General features: G+C 31.1%; 1 protein-coding gene across 1 annotated transcript in view; it reads left to right on the forward strand.

Annotated features, from left to right (window-relative positions):
- Positions 1-9,354, forward strand: part of LOC114124364 (uncharacterized) — a 39,796-nt gene extending 30,442 nt beyond the window's left edge. Inside the window, exon 2 of the mRNA XM_027987595.2 lies at positions 7,865-9,354. The gene's annotated coding sequence lies outside the window, so the exon portion shown is untranslated. The remainder of the gene's footprint in view (positions 1-7,864) is intronic.
- The last annotated feature ends 12,919 nt before the right edge of the window (positions 9,355-22,273 follow it).

A 22,273-nucleotide genomic window follows, 5' to 3' on the forward strand; every position in this document is an offset into this window, starting at 1 on the left:
TTATTTATAATGAAATTTTTAAAAAAATTTGATTGATTTTTTTTTAAAGTTTGATATATTTAAAACAAAATTCGATCGAGTAATTTCTACAATATTAAAATAGACATACTACAAGGATTTTACTCCTTAAAAACGCTTTTACAAAAATATGAAATATGTGCTTTAGTATACTCAATTATTGTAACCCAAAAATGACTCAATCGAATTTCGATTAGGGTAAATTAAAATTTTCAAAATCGTCATCCGATTAACATACTATACACGAAAAAAGGGCGATTCTTATTCCAAAAAAAACGAGTTGGTATCATCTCCGGGCACGCCCTACCTGATTGTATAAAACAATCTAAGTATTAGATAAAAAAAACCGCTCTTAAGTATATATTTAAAAGTTTCAAAAATTAAAACTATAATGCTTAATACAAAAAGAAAAATGAGGGCGAGAGCACGCTTGGTAAATCGCTCTGTCACAATAAAATATATATAATTATACATTTATATACATATTGAATACGACCATGGTATCAGATCACGTTGAGCGCGCTGTACCTATATATATATATATACAACTCGGCGCTAAGTAGGAGGTAGGTACCTATATATATATAGGTATACCGTATACGACGTATATATGTACCGTTACACACCGCACCGGTGCCGAGATCGCTGTACCGACGAAGTCGACGTGACAGCGGAAATGGTCACCGCCAACTGCCACAGATGACGCGTTTACTATATAATATAATACACAATAATATTATATTATATATTGTCTCCTTATGGAAAATGGAGGAATGCGCGACACGGTCGGATGCGAAACTCCACGACGATTTTCCTTTCGCGACCTACTCACGCGACGGCCCGCACCGGAAAACCGCATCGGCCTATATAAGTTAGTAGGTGTACGACACAGGGGTGCTATTCCGTGTATACACATACACACACATATTTATATACAGAGAATTCGAATGGTTCTTTAGAGAAATAAAAACGTAACGATCGGTGTATAAGTGTACCTTATAGTCAAACGTAATTACGACGGTTGTCCCATTCGTTGTTTTCCGAATGTTGTGTGATTAAGATATTTTTGAAAATCGAAGTCTTGCGTGAATCGACACCGCTGTATAATAATATCTGTTGCATGTACCTACATAACACAATGATAATTAAATATATTATTACTGTCGTGTACTGAAGAAGTGCACAAAATACTATACGATATATAGCTGCAAAACGGTTTCTTGTGTTTAAAATCTGAGAATTAACGAATGTTTATACGACTCCGTATATAACTATTCATCACTATAATTCTATACCTATAGAATCTATTTAGTATGTTTTTTTTTTCGAAATAATAAAAAAACTAAGTCAAATTCTATTCTGATCTGCGATCAAAATTTGATACGGTGAATAAAATATTTACCTGTATGAGTATCTAACTGCGTAACGGCCTATCTGAGATTTCGACTAAGACTATTATATTTAGTATAGTATCTAGATTGCTATCGAACGGAAGTCCGTTTTATAAATATCGTGTACAATACAATTGTTATTATCGTCATATTAATAAATTTGCATACAGTTACGAATCGCGGACATTCACGTCCTGCGTGTACGTAATGTGTACGAGTATTAGCGAGGATGTTAAACTGTTAACAGGATAATACTGTATTGTTGTTTATACCACAGTACCGTATAGCTACCGCGATGACGTCTGGCAGGATCGCTATTAAAAATACAATAATATGGCTTACGATATAATATTATACGTTAATCCGTCGAATAGTGCAGACGAATCAAAAATTATTAGTATCATCGCGTGGCATTAATGATAATTTGCATGCAGGTCGACGAGAGTTTAGATTCATTAACCATTCGTATCGTATAAACACATTAATATCCACACTCAATCCGGATGTCTACCAACACATCATACGTCGTGTATGATATACGTACTGCAGCTACGTCCGGTCGTCCGGTCGTATGTTGTATTTGAAACGTTTGAGCTGAAAGTCTGAAAGAAAACCTTCGTGAAATGAAAAAGAAAACAATCATCGAATAAACCAATTGTCCGCACGTGCGCGTACGAGTTAACGACCCGAGTTATTATGTTATTGTTATAATTCATACGATATTAACTCTCATTACGCAGATACATATCATAATATACATACAATCGTACTTCACACCAAACATATTTCACCATATTTTTTTTTTATTAAATAATGAATTTAATAAATATGTTGCTCGTCAATTGAATTGACGTTTTGCCGGCGGTGTGACATATTATAGCCGTGGTGACGCGGGAGACAATAATAGTCTCGATCGTAGCCGTGAATATATAGGAAATCTCACGTGACAGCAGAGACGAAGACCGTGAATAAACTGTTTAATATATAACGGATGAGAGTATGTCGGACGAAACGGGCGCGCGTCATCATTATAATGTAGGTTAGGACATAATTTGCTCAGAAAAATCCGTAACCATTCGATGTACCCTGGCTGGTTGTAGGTATACATAGATGGATTCGGTTCGGTCGGAGACTGCATTCCAAAATAAACCCCTCCTGCCTTCTTCTAAAAAATTTAACTTTTGAACGTAAAAACGAATCGTATATGACTGGAACCGCAAAAATATTTCTATTCTCAATTACGAAGACGCGTAGAAAATGTCCTGTCCCTCCGCGCTGCTCATCAAAAGTTCAAATACCTATATACATTATACAAGTTACACTCGGCCAATAATATTCGATTTATGGTAATTTATGCATGATGCTGTCATTAAAGTGAAATAAAAAAATGGTACTGCTATCAAATAGTTAAAAAAAAATATATAATTTCTTTTAAATTTTATTATTTATTTTTTAATGTCTTAAAATTACATCGGATCGTGAAGAAATATTTACTTGTATAGTGTTGTTCGATGAATTAATAACCGCGTTGTTTGTACGTCGCGTTTCTTTATTACTTTGGGCTTTAGCTCGTAAACGCGTACAGTACCTAATGATTTCTAACGAGCAAATGAGTAATGACAATCGGCCGAGAGCGTTTTACATACGTCGTACGTAATTACGGTCAGCATGTAATGTGAACGATAAATTTAATAATCATCGTCGTAATAATCTTCTTTGGCGCGCAGCAAACCGAATACGGGATATTCGCCTCCCGTCAAACGGACGCCGCCGCCGAGCGGCTTCGCGTGGAAAATTTACATATACTTATAGCAATAATATTTGCGCGATCATCCGCGTGTAAGTCATCGTTGTGCAAAATCCGACGCGTAAAATCTCGAGTCGGTGTTTTTTTTTATGAAATATTAATCGCGACAAACGATCGGACGCACAATAAGACTATATACAGTGTATTATACCTACACATGTAGCTGATACGCAATAATTTTATAATATTAATTAATAGTATATCTCGTGCGATTGAGTTTGATGCGATTAACGATAATCGTATATATACATTATAACATATGATCGCATTAAATACGACATTCCTCCGGCTCGTGAAGATTTTGTTCGACGAGAAAAAATTATACTTCGTCGCGTTAACTAAACAATAATAATAATAATATTATATAAATGCGCCACCGACTTTCAATTAGTTTCGTTGATTACATATTAACTTATAAAATATATGTTATGTATACAAATATATAGGTAGGTACTAGAATACAAATCTATTTTTCAACAATTTTCCATTTAGCTTCAGTTAAAATAGGTATAGGTAATATAATATACTAACAAAATTACAATGATTAATTTTCGAAGTAAACGCCGTAACGAACTGGAGACGGATTCTGTATAGTAATACTTGTAAAAGCCTACGTATAGGTAATTGTATTATTGTTAAAATTATAGGTATTACGTCTTTTAGAATTAAGAAATCAAAATCATGATCGTAAATCGTTTATATAAAATAATCATTGTAATTGTGTTCACAAGTATTTGATTTTGAGATTTGTTATTTTTTTTTTTAATATACATTTGTAATTTATTTTTATGCTTACAGTCGTGATCGGAAAATTCCTCATAGTAGTCCACATTATACATGTACGATCCACGTTCGTAAAAAAAAAAAATACTTCTTGTTTACGCACGTCGCTATCGACTCGATTGCCATCGATGTATACTCGTTCTAATTAATGTCTCAATGTTATATGTATAGTATAATCGTATATGACGAACGGTAATTTTTACTGTATTATATACGCGTTATTGTTTGTGTGTCGGCCGAAATGCCTGTAAGGATTGTGCGACTACCGTCCTTCGGCTAAGTCACATGAATTCTCCTCGATGTTCGTATGCATCGATTGCCTATACCTTTATACGTTTGGAGGTATTAAAACATCATCCTTATAGGTACACAATCGGATTTAATGTCCCGACCGTCGTCATAGTCGTATTATTACTAATCACTTTTTAAATAAAATTATTACGCGCAGTGGTTTTCGGGACGACGCGCAAACGGACGTGGCGGTGGCTATATGGAACGCGAGTAGTCCTATGTAATATCGCTTAAATCGCGCATCTGCAGTGGCATAAAAAATATCATTTGACGATCTATACGAAAAGCATAATATAATAATATTATGTTATATTGTTATAAATCATCGCTAGCCACGATATGAGCACAATAACGATAATAGTCGTCGAGTATATACGCCACGTCAATGTAAACATTACGTCCTCGTCAACACATAGCAAATAGAGAGTCGTATATATATATATATATATATATTTTATAAAATACGCGTGCACTTGATGTTATTATTATAATATTATATCAATTTTATATATACGTTGTGTATAAGTACCTATTTTCGTTGCGTGTTGCGTAAACGATTTTCCCACGTTCTCTTTCGGAAACGTTTTACTTCAAAAAACGGTCGTCGAGTCCGTACCCACTATAACACTATACCCACTGTAACTGCATAATATTATATTTTGTCACATTTTAATGATATATACATATCATGCTCATCATATTATAATAAAATATAATATATGTATAGTCGAGTGTATGACGCAGAGCACGCGCCTGGTCGCAACGACCGCGTTCAACGGTAAACGCCGTTATTCGTAATTCGAAAATTAAAAAAAAAAACCAAAAATGAAAAACCGCGATCCAATATTTTTAATAACATCGAGACGACGACAATCGTTTAAAACCACATTTAGTGCAAAACATTCACACGTTCATAATGTGTGCGTGTATTTTTTTTTTTAACATTTTTGAATGTCAATACGCGTTATTATTTAATATTTATATATTTCAAAAAATAAATGTCATTGCCATTATAAAAATCGGATTTTGAACCAGTAATCTATACGTAGTCAAATGTGTAGTTTCAATTTCGCTATAGAAAAAATTTAGATGAGCGGAGTGTATTGGCACCTTACAAAAGGTTCGTTCAAAAGGTTCGTTTGAACTCAAAAGTTAAAATGCTAAAATAATTAATACGGCTAACATATACTTATATCCGATTTGATGTACACAAGAGTTCAGGTGACCATTAACCGTGGTTCAGTGTACTGCCGTGATGTTATTAATTACAATGGTTACATTATACACACTCGGAATCTCGACGATTTATATCATTGGCCTGCGAGTTGCAACACTCTAGGGCTACAGACAATTTGATTTCTCAACGTCATAAGCGCGTGATGATTGTTATGCGCCGAATCGCAATAAAAAATAAATTCAACTTTTTCCCGTTTTCGGTCGATTGTAAAAACAATAACGATTAAGGTCACCGCGGTACATGTACATTATTGTACGTATTATGTACCTGCATACTAAAGTGTTACGCAACGTATAGTTATTCATTCCCTGCAGCATTACCTCCGCTTTATCATTTTAAAATGTAAATAAAAAACCCGACTTTAGCGGCGCCGCACATTATAGGTACGTCCAGACGTCGATACGATGGCTAAAAAAGGGAGGAAAATATCGTCGAGCAGAGCGCGTATGCTCGTAATAGTTGTACCGTGCGAAGAGCAGTCGGTCTGCGAAAAAGCCCGCGGGAGACTTAAATACCGGGTCGACGGCGAGTGCGATGATCTCAACTCTTATCGGCTTCGCATAAATAACGCGATCGCCTCCACGCGGGATGACGGACGGTGTATAAAAACGGCTGAAAACTATGGCGGAAAAAAACGAAAAGCGTTACCGCGGTTTTAGTCGCTATTTTCTAAAATAATTATTATTCCGGTACACCGGATCGTCGTTATATTATATTTTGAAAATTTCGAATTATTTTTTGGTGTGTTTTGGCGGCATTTCAAAACTAGGATAACGATATAATAATAATATGCAGTATGTATATCGCAATATTATGATAATATAATATTATAAATATATTACGCGAAGTACAAGTGCGCGCCATGTATCTCAATATCATTCTATCTATCGTCTATATCATTATAAATGTAGGAGATCGTAGACGCGGTCGTCGCAAATCAATGAACTACATTATGACACGTATATTATGCGTTTATATTATATTATATACTGCCCGCGTGTGTCCGTTATATTGCTATATTATATTGTGGCGAGGACGATATGATATTATTGTATTATTTTAGCCTACTTTCGTCGGTCACCCTCTGCACTTTCGCGTGTTATTATACGAGATATTGTGTGTAATATACGAGTATATATGTATTATGCGCCGCGTGTATATCGCACACGTCATTATTATTCCGCATCGGCGTAATCGGCCGTTTTACGCAACGCAATGCACCTACGAAAATTATTCTTAATTTTCTGCACACATACACTCATTGTGCGCGAACGTTTTATTGTAAACATTGTATGTATACGAAAATTACACAATATAATAATATTATATTATGACGATTGCGATGTCGTATAATACGTCTTATTCGTACAATAATACAGGTATCTACTGTACTATATTGTGTTGTGTGCTGCGTTTTTCGATTTCAAACGAACCGCCTCCGCCGCCGATAGCCCACACTAATAATTGTGTTTCGTTTCGTTTCGTTTGTACGCGATACGCTCACGCGCGCGTGTTAGGTATATTTAAAAAATGTAAATTGGTCATAAAAATGCATTTCAGATTTACGAGATCGGAAAGAACCAATATTGTATCGAAGGGTCTTTTTATTTCGGACTTGGTGTTTACGGAAATTCTATCGAGATTTTCGGATACAAAAACCTATAATGAACTTATTGGCGAAAAAAAATTAAAACAACTTTTAGACACCAATCATAAAACCCTAGAATCCTAAATACATATAAGCAAAATTACACGACTCGGTTAAATAACTGTATGGTATTTCTCATAATTCCTAGTCTTTAGAGTATTTAATACGAGTGTAGTGTGATGCAGAGTATAAATACTCAATATGTTTATATCAATACATTTCCGAGTATAACATGAAATTCCGGAAACGACCGGAATTGAATATTTCAATATGAAGATCGTCCGCTATTAAAAATATAATCGCCCTGATGCACATCGTCACAGCTTATATTATAATATGCGTCGCCGTATACGGGTTCGGGGTTACCTATGTTATCAAACGGTATTATAATAATTTATAGTGGGTAAAAATAACTGGAAGGTTCCTAAAATACAATGTATTTATTTTGTTAAACTTTTTATTCATTAATTGTGTTTATACGGTTTTTAGTATCCGAAAAAGGGAGATAATTGTTTGGGAACGTTCTCACATTATAATATAAATTTCATTACGCAACCTTAAAAATAAAATAACAATACTGTCGACGGCCAAACAATGTATGCACTAATTGGTCTCCGACCATCATACCGATTAATGAAAATAACAATTAATGGTTTTTAATTTAGATTTTTTTTTTTTTTTGTTTTCAGTGTTCTTCGACGAGAGAATTTGACGAGCGGACGTACAACGCATATAGAACATTACACACAACCATTACTCCTGCAGACGACGTGAACAGTTCTTTTTTTTAACGGATTTAATATGTTATTAATTATTTTTTTAATTAATTTTAGTGTATAAGATATTACCTATATTATTTTATTTATAGAAACGATAAAGAAAAATACGTCTTCAACATACGTCATGCTATACATATATGTATGTATAATGAGTATACTAAACGCACAGACACTTTTTATTTTACGTATATTTTCGTCGTTACTAAACAACACTCGTTGGTTTATAGCCCACACGCGTCATAAGTAACTATATAAGCGCGCGTATATGTGTTATTGGCTATTGCATTGGATTTTTTTTTTCACGGTTTCATTGGAGAGAAGGTTTTTTAATAATAAAAAAAAATTATGAACTCGACCTGCGGACACCATAATTTCAGTTTTTCGTTAAATGTATATACTTAATTATTATTATTTTATCCAAAACAACAACGTCTGACACGACACTATTGTTATGAAATTCGTGTCGGATAAGGGAAAATGCGAAAATTTGTAATACGTACGTTTAATTTGTCTGACACGTGTTTTGTTTTATTATAGTACAGCCAAATGTCCATGAATAATTTTTCTTGCGATGGTATAATCATTTTCTTTTGTAGATATTATTATAATAATGCGTACTAAAAAATAAATTTGTTATTTAAGTACGGTTTTGCTCAATAATCTTCTTTTTTTTATTATTATTATATTACTTCTGTTTTTTATTATTATTTTTTTTTTATATACCTAACAATAATATTAATTTTGATGTGTTTACGTCTTAAATATATTTACACGTTGAGAGATAATAATTACTTAATTCAATAATAATTTTTTTATGGATAAAATTATATACAATTTTGACATAAAAACGTATTTCGCAAAGTGTGGGGACACGGAAAGTACTTATTTTTGCAGTTCGTTTAAAAGTATAAAAATGTCTTGTGGTTTTTACCCGACGTGGGTCATCGACTAGACCGAGATTTTATACTTTCAAACGACGTAATAAAACGGTCAACTGAAAAAAGGCACCGTTTCGTAAAACTTACCACAGACGCTTTAGTGCGTTTAAAAGCGAAACCCGAGAATATCGTTATTTGTCTACTTTGTAAAACGATATTTTCGTGTGGTTGTAAACAAAATAAATATTAAATCTCCGTGATGGAAATAAAAGAGCATTTAATATCCGGCCGTACCTACTGTATATAGGTATAAATTATTATTATTATTATTATTATTATTGAATCGACGACTGATGTAACGAGTAGGGATAGCGTGCCATTTTTATGCTTACACAAAGAATGGTATTTTTTATTATATAAATTTTTATTGATTAATATTATTATTATTATTATTGTGTATGACTTAATATAGAAATGCTGTTATTAAAAATATGTTAAATAAAATATACGATTTTACATTGACGTCTATTTATATTTGATTTTCAATTTTTTTTACAAACTAGTCGATAAAAAAAAAAGTATCAGATTCGAAATATTTGAAACAATAAGTTAATATTTTTATGTCTAGTACATTTTATAATGTATATATGTATTATACAGAGTGGCGTACCAAGCTTACTCACTCCTTATTTCCCGAATTTCCATGACCATATACTCCATTTTCTTTGATGAGAACCAACTTTTGTATTTGAATAGATATTTTTTTTTTTTTTTTTGAAAATGTTAATATATCTATAATTTAAAATTCGAACGAGTAGTTTCTGAGTTTTTAAAATGCCTATATCAAGGTTACCCCTTTAAATTGGTTTTACAAAGATATAAAACAAATGTAATACCGGAACTAGTATTTATAATACTTGGACACTTTTTCAAACTATAAAATGTTTATGGATTAATATTAATTATTGTTATGTTTTATGTTATATTTAGTGTGACTATAAGTGCATGAAGTTAAATCGTTCAAAAACTACTCGTACGAATATCACTTATAGATGAGCACATCAAAATTTTCAAAAAAGTTATCTGACAATGAACAATTTAAAAAGTTCGATTTGAAAAAAAAAAGAACTGCACCACTGCATGGTAATATGATGTATTTGAAAATTTGTTCCTTGGGTACTTATTTCAAAAGTTTAAAAATTCATTATTTGAATACATATATTATTAAAAGAAAAAATGATAATGAGTATGCACGGTGAATCGCTCTGCAGTGTATGTGCACGTATATATATAACCTACGTATGAGTGTATGCATTAAAAATAATAATGCAATGTAATAATTGTGCACTGCGAAAATGTGAGTACTAGAGGTACTTTATTATAATGGTTTATTACGACGTGTACCTCGTAAAACCAGACGAACCATAGCGGTGGACCGCTGCAGGTATATTATAATTTAGTGCAGTATATCTATTTCGAGTATTAAATGTATGATATAATTGCAATTAAATTAATTTTATCATGACAGAATCCATTGTGTCGTTATAACGACTAATACACACGCGATTGCCGTGATATTGCAAAATAGAAAAATCGTTCTCGGTAATCCTTTTACATTTCGTTTCATTCGCGTCTGCGGCTCGGTGAAAACAATTTTATGTATCTTAAGGAGTAAATTAATTTCATAAAACATAACGATATCCATTTATTATTGTATATGAGTATTGCAAAAACAACACGCGCCAATGTCGGACTATGCATTCAACTGGAATTAGAAAAAAACAATTTTAAACATCAAACTATACTGTATACGAGTTAAATTTAAACGACCAGTTTAAATTTGCATAGTACACAGAAAATATTTTAACATATTATAGCTACCTACAGGTTAGTATAGCGGTGACATAATTGTTTACGAGAATTTTAGCTTAAGCCTTAAAGTGCACTAAATCTACTCACAGGAAAATATTAAAATGTATGAAAATAAAACTATATATATATACATATACAAGTATCATGGGCCAAGACTATATTATAATTATTACTTGCAATTTGCATAGTGTGTGTTTCGTATAGGTAGTTTCAGTTCGAGCAGAATATAATTTATCGATATGTATCATGGGAAAAAATCTCGAAAATTAATTTTTATAACATGCATTTATATTGTTGTTGTTATAAATTAGAATCGAAATCTCAAGCAAATCCGTTAAAAAAAAAAAAAAAATCGTCGTAGTTATTATTTTTTCTCGAAAATTCTTGTAAAAAAATATATATAACGGTGAAAAGTTGAAAAACATGTTTCGTCAATCAGAATAAATTGACGCACATTTTTAACCAATATATAATAATAATATATCATTCTTAACGTCAAACCTCAAGAATAATATCAAAATTGTAGACTTAAATAAAGAGTAGGTATTAAAACTAATATAGCGTATTTATACATTGTACAATCATATAATATTAATGATTGTTCCCATATATATTTTAGAATACAAATCATCATTGTTCACACATGATATGCAATCTATAAATTCGACGAAAATACGCATGTATTTGGGTATTCTATTAGCAATATATTATAAGTGTAATAATTAATAGTGCTTAAAATATTATATTATAATTGTTTAATAGCGTAATAATTATAATAATTATAATAATAATGCTATTACTTTTTCAAACTACCTAGGTACTTATTAGTTATTATATCACTGCTATACTGCTGCAGTCGACCATTTCATTCCGCACCATCATAATAACTTCCTAATTCAATTTATATTTCTTAACCGATAGAAAATTCAAAAAATATAAATTCAAAAATAAATATGGTCAGAAAAAAAAATTTTGTACACAATTTTAATATTTCTATTAGTCTAATCATAATATCATTTAAATACATGGTCACGTAATAGAAGTTTCTTCAAATAAAAATATAAAACTTCATGATCTATGATTTTTGGAATGAAATTAATACCTACGCACTAATGCTAATCGAATTAATAGTAAAAAATGTTCTGCACTTCTCTATATCAGTAACATCAAAACTAAAATGACAAATTTTACTTTAATCTACTCTTTTAAGTTTCACTTACAGAGTTACAGAAGATGTTTAACCTATTTGTCAGCTCATCAATCGCCACAAGGCTTCTGAAATCAAACTTAAAATTAATTAATTTCCATTTTTTTCAATACAAAAAACTGAAACTTAAAAAATATACATATAAAATGATATTTATTTTTTTTATTTATATTTATCTACTACTATTAATTAAATACGATTATAAAATCATTTAAATACCAACGCCCTATGCGGCTACGGATTCGGGATTACAATAAATAAAAAAATACATAATATTTTGTATGACCTAATTGCAACATATCATGATATGATTTTGCGGTGGCAGAGGCACCTACTGTGGTTTTTTGTAACCCAACTTTTGTTATCTATAAAAAAATGTGATTCATGAGAAATAATTTTTCTTATTTCGATGTAATAGTATTCAAAAATGTGAGACAAAAATACTTTTACTACTTACTTATTCATTTTTCTGTAGTTTTATGAACGATACTCGTAAATGAATTTGGTTACACTTTTGTTTCGTTGTCTTCTAAAATGGCGCCACTGTGAAAGAACTAACAAATTATTATTTAAAATTAAACATTTTTTTTAAAAATATTTTTAGGACCCCAATTCGAATTTTCCCCTGAAAATCTATCGCGATTCACATGATTTTACTTGTACAAAAAGTAGTTCTAAAAAATGAAAGTTTGTGTATAACTTTATACCATACATTTTATAGGCTTAAAATTATTGCTATTTTACAAATTAATTTTTAATATTGAGACGTATGCCAAGTGTGTGATTGTGTCTTGCTGTGGTATTGATAACTGCACCTTATTGATAATTATTTATATAGTTTATGTTTTTATAGTATAAAACAAATATAATTATCTTAGAATCTATATAATTAAAAAAATATTCTCACGACCCACGAAAAATTAACTTACGGCCCACAATCCCACATTATTTGAGAAACGCTGGATTAATGTCATATCGATATACAATTATTATGATAGGTATCTATGTGGTTCGAAAAATAGGCTCTTTCGTCGCATTCGATGGCTCTTGCGTAATCTTTACATCATTCTTGTAATTACAATTTATAGGCAATAGGTACTTAATAGAAAATAATAATAACAAAAATAAACGCATCATTCGCGTGTTATAGTGATTCGGGACGCGCGTGATTCTGCCTTTTCGGCTCGCATATAAATATTATTATGGGCGAGTAGTTTACCTCAACATTGCATACAATGATACATTATAATTTATAATATGTAATTATTATGATTAGCCTATGAATATTTTTCTCCTTCACTATATTTATTCCTGTCTAACTATTACCTGTTATTCAGATACAGATATGTACATGTATGCTTGTGCAAGTACAAAACCAGTGTCGGACCTATACGTAATATCCGCGAATTTTTGTTACCAAACTGCTAACTGCAACGTTCCGCGTGCCTTGAACTGCATTAGTAATTATACCCACTATTACCGTTTTACGAACGCATAAATTATATTATACAGTTGCAGTTATTGCATTTTAGCGACAATACGTGTATAATTATAATATACGGGATGATTCAACAAACACACTATCCCCCATTTATTAATTTATTCACATTTTAATTGTTTAGAATTTAAAAATATTCTATTTCATTTTATTAGAAAAAATGACAATCTGTGAATACATATAATACGATAAGTAAACTAATTATTACTGTAAAATAAGTGTGTTAATACAAAAGAAAGTAGAGTTCATTATTGACACTACTTCAAAAGTAGGTAATATTATTTTTTTTTAAAAACGTCTAATTAGATAAGTATAGATTACACAATAACAGTGACTTTAAAGTAGGAAGATAGAGAGATTTATACTGTTGAGTCTCCAAATATACTTATAAGACCATATGTATTCTAATTCTTGAGATTTTTTTGTATTACTTAAGGAGTACTCTATGGAGGTATAAACTTTTGTTTTTCAAATGAGAACCTCCTTTTTTACTGTAAATTATTTAGTGGTTATAACTTTTTTTATGTTAAAAAAAATTCAAATAAAAAATTGTTCAGTTATTAAAATATTTATATTAATTAATAACTAAGAATAATAGTCCTTAAAAATAATTTAATAAAAATATAAAATATATACGATACATCGAATCTAGTATTTATTATGTGCTCTGACCATTTTTATAAATTGTTAATATTGATAGATTTATGTTAATTACTTAATTACCCCCAATTTAAATTTTTATTTTGATACGTTAACATTTTCAGACAAATTATCCGCTAAATAATTTCAAGTATAAAAGAAGGTTTGTAATTTTAAAAACAGATGTTAATTACTTCATAACGGGATATTCCTTAAATAATATTAAACTACATGCAATAACTTTTAAAAATTTAAAAATATGATCTTAAAGAAGAAATATGATAAATTTTAAAAATTTTAATTTTGAATAACTGCATTTTCGAAAAAAAGGGGGTTAACGTGTTTAGCTAATCACTCTGTATATATTATGAATGTGCTACAATAGCCCATAAATCTACTGATATGTATCTTATACCCGAATCACATAATCACTCGATCACAGGAAAACAACTATCGATCAATAATAATTATAGCATGATAATCATTATTATAAATTATAATATGTATAATATTTAGGTTAGTCCACTTTTACCAGCCGTATTTTTTAATACTCTATTATACTCTTTCTACTTTATTATACATTGTTTAATAATATTTTTGTTTACAAACTATATACTTGACTGTGAATAGTTTAATATTATGTTGGCACTTGCAGTTCAGAAAGACCTTCAGCAATATAAAAAACAGTATGCTATGAACTCACACAAGTATATAATGTTATGTAATACGTGAAAAGTGGAAAATGCGAATAAGGAGGATTTGGTACAAGACAAGACTTCGAGGCATTTATGTACTAAACATGACGTAGGTATTATAATACGGCAAAACATAATATGTTATAATATTATTATGTCGAATAAAAGGGGTTCTTTCGAGTTGTTCCAAGAATCTGTCAGCAAGATTTTATTTACCGCGGTTTATACGTCGTATAATATGTGTATAACACAGGTGTATAAAATGGACATGAAATATAGTGACCGGGAACACCTGTAGTTGCATTTAAGTGCGTTTTTGTTATATGATTATCATTATTTTTCGTTGACAATCGTCTTGCAAAGGATAAAATATTATATTGGTGCATTTTATGTATTATTATTATTATTATTATACACAATACGTTTATGAATTTTGTCAAAAACGAATGACAGGCGTAATTTCGACAATAAAATGGGCTTGACTCTTTTGGAGGTTTTGAAAAAAAATATATAGGTATATAAGGATCATAAGGGGTCTGAACGTCGATGGCGTCCTTGAAGATCTCCTCACTGCGCGTATTACTCCTGAATCCTGGTGCTTTTGTACTCGTTATATACATATAATATAAATGTAATATATGGGTAGTGGTTACGATGACGAGCTAAATAATAGATATATACCTATATGTATGTGATATTACGACGCTCATTAGCCGGGGAACATCCATTCGAATAATGGGTAATATAAAATATTAATAATAGTGATAAATTGTAGGCGCGCGACGTTAATAAAATACTGAGGACGCCGGATAAAGAATAGAGTCATATAGAGGTGATGAATCCCGTACATAGAATTAATATCATTATGTTCATGTATAAATCATAATATAATAAACTGCTCTGCAGTATATGATCGGACGTCATTAATTCGATAGCTTGTCCCGTGGGCAATAATAATATTGGTTTTTTACGCGTCTGCAGACGCGCAAAAATATGATACAATATAATATACACTGTAATATCGAACTGTATAGGTTCATAATAATAATTATTTACCTACATAGATGGATCAACGACAACACGCACTTTGCATATAATAATTTATATCATATACAATATACATATAGTAATTGCGTGTTAGATGTACCTATAATACATACATAAGCGCTATATAGGTATATTATACGAGTAGGTATATGGTATAAAATACGTACTGGGCGATATCCGTGATTAAAAGTTCGTGTATGTATTGTTTCGACTCCTAAACGAATTTTTTTTCTCGAAATGGCCGACGGTAATTAAGCATATTTTATCATTCAAAGACTAAAATTAATAACAGATGAACGAATGAGCGAGGCCATATCTTTAAATATATATTATATATTATATAATAATATAATACCTGTTGCCGGAGACGCTTGCTGATAGAGCTCGTAACTTGTAAGCATCGGAGGAACTATGGTCTGAGCCTGGACCAACTTGGCAAAATCTATAAATTATTTTTATATTTAAATGCACAGATACATATAATATTCATAAAATAAATAAACAAAAGTGTATACAAATACACAAATGCGTTTTAAAAAAAAAAATGTATCAAGCATTTTGCACCCCCCTCCTCCCATCTTTTATAAGTACGTGTCTGAATTTATCAGGAAAAGTGGCCCAGTCTAATAAAAATCTCTAGAACCGCCCTAATAATGCCCGTAATAAGAGTAGAGTGCACGGTGTTCATAGAGGGCATGGGTTGAGGACAAAATTATATGTATTTAACCTTCCTCACAGATCACACGAAATACTAATCTGCTTACACGGATTGTCGTGGTCCTCGTGAAGACCTGCGGTAGTATTTCAAAATTGTTTATAATATTGTATTATATCGTTAGCGTGGTTATATTTACTATATTATAATTTTGTTTAGGGCAGGAAACATTCTAAGACCAAATGTATGGTACCTATATCCAGTATCCACCCCATGGTGATACGCACAATCACTATTAATACCTAAAGTGAATTAAATAAAAATATATTTATGTCACACCTTATGACCGTTATTTATTTAATAATTGGATACGTTTTATTATATAAACGTAAAAAAATATTATTACTAGACAAATGAAGACAACTTATTTGAATGTGATAAAATCGGAGAGTTGGGTTACAATAGTATATCATACTTATACACGCTATCGTGTCCCATACAAATTGTCGGGATTACAACTTCTACGTTTAGGAATGCTATGATGACGACATATATATATATTATTATATTATATGTATTATACTGAACTTCGAGATGCGTTCTCGAGTCAGACAATTTGAACCGTTCTGTATAATATATATATTATTATGTACCGTACATAGCACGTGGCGCATATGTGTCTACATGCGATGACGACTCTGTCGAGGAGCGACACGGACGTACACAACCCGTTTCCGTGATGTAGTGCTATATACGCACATGACTTGTATTAAATAACGCCAACAGCCAAATGCGCGATACGAGTGTACAAGTTACTGTGTACGTTTCCGACAAGTCCGCGAACCTACCACCTATCTAACCTATACAGTATGTTTGGCCGAGTCTCGTCCTCGTCCATGTGCATCTCTCACCAATAGTCTCTGCTTATACCAAGTACCTATACTATCTCGACTAAAACCCGAAATGAAACTATACTTTTGTCGACACTGCTCACTGCTGTCCTATTTTGAATCAATAATTAAAAATTTTTAAATTATTCGCACTATTTCCTGATAACTCTGAATGGGATAAACGAATGAAAAATTAATTTTTAATTTTCTTATTTCGGTTTTGAGCGAACCGAACAGGTAAAAACTGTTTCAACGAGCGTGTTCGCTATTCGCTAAATGACCTGGCAAGTATACCTCGAAGATAATATATGTAACAACGACTATATGACTACGATTTAGCAGTGTACGAGTGACAATAAACGATAATATCGTTACTTCTCATTATAGTTATTGGTTTATTTATTATGTCATTATAATAAATTAATAACGGACGCTATAACGATGATGATTTTGATGTACAATATATATTCAAGCAATCGCTTGCATGCATCGAGCGTTACAAAAAAATAATCATAGAATATGTATTTCAATTTATGAGTAGTATCTGTTGAAAAATAAAGGTATAATTATAACGACCGAATACGACTCATTCGTATAATATCGTATACCTAATCGAATAATATTATAAAAAATCCTATCAGTATTATTATTGGCAAGTTATGTGTTGTAGTGAATTTTTTGTTGCTAATTTTAGTACTATCGTTGACGCCCCGTACAGATTATTTATCGAACCCGTGAATATAATATTATTTACATAACCATATAGGTATACCTAAACGGATGAGTATAAAAAACGAAACGGTCGAATATTGTTTACGAATAAAATTGTCGGTTTATAAATTTTTTTAAATAAATCTTTAATATTATTACACGATATATTTTATACGGCGAATATGTGAGTGTTTATGTGTCATTCGATATGCACCGTTTAAACATCTTTTAATCTAATCGACTTACGGCGTTTGGTATTAAGTTGTATAATACGTCTTATATATTAGATATAAATAGCAGTAATAGCACTAAGAAAATGTTATTTTTTTATTTGAACTATGAACTATTTGAACAAATCGTTTTAAAAACCAAAGGATAAACACGCTATTTATTGCGAATTACTAACAAATAAGTGATATAAAAGTGAAAAATTATTTAAATTAGATTCTGAAAAACACGAACACTAATCTTTTCAGAGAAAGGTCAATGTAGACGATATAAACAAAATACTGTAATTAAACGTATGGAAATCATCTACGCGTTTCAACGTCTGTTGTTTATACGTCATACGAGTATATTATGTCAATTTAAATATTATGTACGCTCGCTCGAAGTTAGATCATTTGAGTCGTTATAAATTTAATATTTTCAAACATTTTGTTTTGCATTAGTTTTTATCTATTATATTATATAATGTATTATTAATTATTATGTACATTATTATATACATATAATTATTATTTTCCAGATTGGTTTTAATTATATAAGGCCGGCAACGATAACCGGTTTGTTTTACATATTAATATTGCGAGTTCAAAAAACGTATTAGTTATTAAAATGTGATTAGAAATAACAAAAATTGAAAATACCGAAAAATGCAATCATTTTTAATGAGGTACTTATATTATAATAGTAGGTACGGCACACGATAAGTCAGTGTAACAAAAAAACACGAAAGACCTGATGAGTTCGTCGATTATAATATTAAAATTGTTTAAAAAATTGTCACTGTTCATTAAGATTGCCTATACTAAACCCCTTAAAAACTGAGCGACGTGGCACGTGGCACATTCGCACATACGAGTTTCGACGGACATGAGAAGAAGAGAAAATTAACAACATTGTCGTGACTCTCGGTGGTGGGTCGCGGTGCTTTGAATTCAAATAAACTGGAGATATTGTGTACCTAACTACCAAATAATAAATGAAACCTATCACGTACGTTTGTCCGGCGGCTTAGACGGGAGTGGGATGATAACGTTGAGAAGACGACCATATAAGTATAGATATTGAACGTCGGCGATCTCCATTACAAACACGTCATAATGTGTACAAAAAACGAAAACGCAATAGCATAACATTAATCTGAGTGCATGGCTGCATTTTATTGGCCGTAACACTGCTCGTAAGTGGTGTGGGTTACATAATAATATATACATTTATACCTGTGATTTCGGCTCGAGTTTGGCTATGCTGTTACAATATTGTTGGATGTCTCTTTACGGCCATCATGACGTGAGTCTTGTAAAAAAGATATTTTTAAAATTAATTCAAATACGGTTAATCATACATCAAAAGTATATTTAATAAAAGTATATTAGAACTGTCGGTAAAGAAAAAAGGAACTATTTGGGTAACAAAATGTACCTACATACTTAAAAAAAAAAGTATAGTTTTAATGCATCAAAACATTTTTTTTTAAACATAAAACCAACTGAACGGAACTCAGATATAATTTTCTTGTTATATATTAATTTTATATAGAATATTAAACCATATTGTTTAGTTTTAACGAGAATAGTTAGACATAATTTATTTCTTGAGAGTTCGATTGAATCTGCATAATGCACAAAATAATAAATTTCAATTACGGGATAAATCGTAACTACCGAAATAGAAATGTTTGTCACCATAAACATATTATCTGAGTAAGTACTTTAATTTTTTATTATAAAACTGATATGGGCGATAGAACATAATTTTAGAACTATTTGGCAATTAAAATTAGATGGATTTTTACCTCTGAAAATGGTTACCTATACATTTGAAACTTAATATAATTATATTATCATTGTAAAAGGAAAAATTCAAAAAAAATGTATTTGAATATATATAAGTACACTTATACAATACTGATAAAATATTATTATTATTATTACAGTTGTAAGTATATAGCAGTCACAGAGCATCACGTTATTTTTATACAGATGTGAAGATGTGAGTAACGGGCTTGCTAGATGTTGGAAGTACCTATAGGTACTTAATAGTGTAATATTTGATTTTAACTCGAATAAATAACTCATACACACATATATTTATGTATTGAATCCAGTCACACACGTATAAAATACCGGGTAAACACAAAATATATACACGGTCCAGAGGCACGACCAGTCGACCTTCGAATGCGCCCCGAACGACGGCGCGGTGCGGAGACACATTATAATATACCTACGTGAGTCGGGTTAAAACATACTTTGATTACGTTCACTGTAAGTTTATAATACGACCACGCACTATTTTTGCTTACGTGGACCGTGAAAACGATGAAAAAAATATAGAGCCGAAAGAGCAAAACACTGTTTACAAAACAAAAGGTATTACGAATATTCGGTCATTATTTGTATTATGTTTAAACAATATCTGTTTTTATTTCATTTTCACGCATAAACCACCCTTTCCGATGCATACAATATAATAGGTATATTATTATACTCTGTTGTTCTATATATTTATACTTACACAGACTTATATTTAAAGTTGCAAGTCGGCTGTTACGATAATTAGAGAGGCGAGTCGATGAGTTTAGTGTGTGTATCATAATACCCTTCTCAATGATGTTTTTTTTAGCATTGAAATCATGTGCTGCAAAATAAAATTTTCATAAATATAAACATATTTTTTTAAATTTTATAACCAATACATAAATACAATATTTTTTTAAAAGATACCTAAGGTATGTATAAACATACACAGTTAACTCTCATTATTTGGAAAAGTATTAAGGTTTTTGATGATATTTTTTTTACTCAATTTATTAATTTATTAAGTCACTGAAAAACAAAGAAGTTAAACTATTTGTTATTTTACCTTTATAGTTTTTTCAAAATTGTACGCTTCTAACATTTATTTTTCTTTTATGGGTATACCTAATCAAAATATTTTTCAAAGAATATTAATTTATACAATTCAAATTTTGAACGAACAGTTAATTACCTAGTTATAAATTAAAATCATTATGCAAGTGTTTAAAATTAAGATTAAGCGAAGTAGTTTGGCGCAGATAGTGTATACCACAAAATGCTGGTTTACTACTTCTCTCCCAGTTATTTATACAGGTATTTAAATAAGTAAGTTACTGAATACATTAAACATGTAAAATCATCATTTTAAAAAACACTTTATTTATTTAAACAAAATGTATGTTCTAATATTTAGTATATGAAAAATCTAAATAACAAAATATCATAAACACATTACCTATAATTAATAATCACATAACCGAACCGAAAACAAGACGAAAGCGAGTAAAATGTAATTATGTGCATTTGCACTTATGTAAAACGTAGAAAAAGCAGTGTCTTGGAGTGTGCACACTCCAACTACATTAATTAACGATATTATATTACAATTACGCCATATAAAATAATACTGAGATACGGTAGGTAATAGGTGTGCACTTGTGTTTAATAAATTACGCGTGAAAAACGCCATACCACTGTATAGTATTATTATCGCATATAAAATTTGGGAGTGCGATTATTATATTAAATATTTGTTATACGCTGTACGTGGTGCGGAACGAGAACTATATCTTTCTGGCTTTCTCGGGAGAAAAATGTGCGCATCGGCGTATAATAAACCAGTTTCGGAATTCGCCGCGTCCCCGTGATACACCTACAACCTACACACATATACACAAAAATACAATAATAAGTAATAACCGAAGGGAGCAAAAAAAAAATAAAAGCCAACGTGTACAACTACGGCAGGTGCAGAAATCGTTGATATGATGCGGGGGAGGACCGGAGGGATTACCTACCTACTCACACTGCTGCTGCGACGACGGGGTACGTGTATTACGATTTACGAGTCACGGCCATATTATATGTACACCTTGCGCCCCGTGGAATTCAGCATTTTGGAATTCGTCGACACACGATGCGATGAACGTGGCCGAATTTCCTCGTATTCATATCCTAGCCGCCTAGGGGTCAATTCTCCAAA

This window comes from Aphis gossypii, chromosome 2 (assembly GCF_020184175.1).
Source record: "Aphis gossypii isolate Hap1 chromosome 2, ASM2018417v2, whole genome shotgun sequence".
Lineage (NCBI taxonomy): Eukaryota > Metazoa > Arthropoda > Insecta > Hemiptera > Aphididae > Aphis > Aphis gossypii.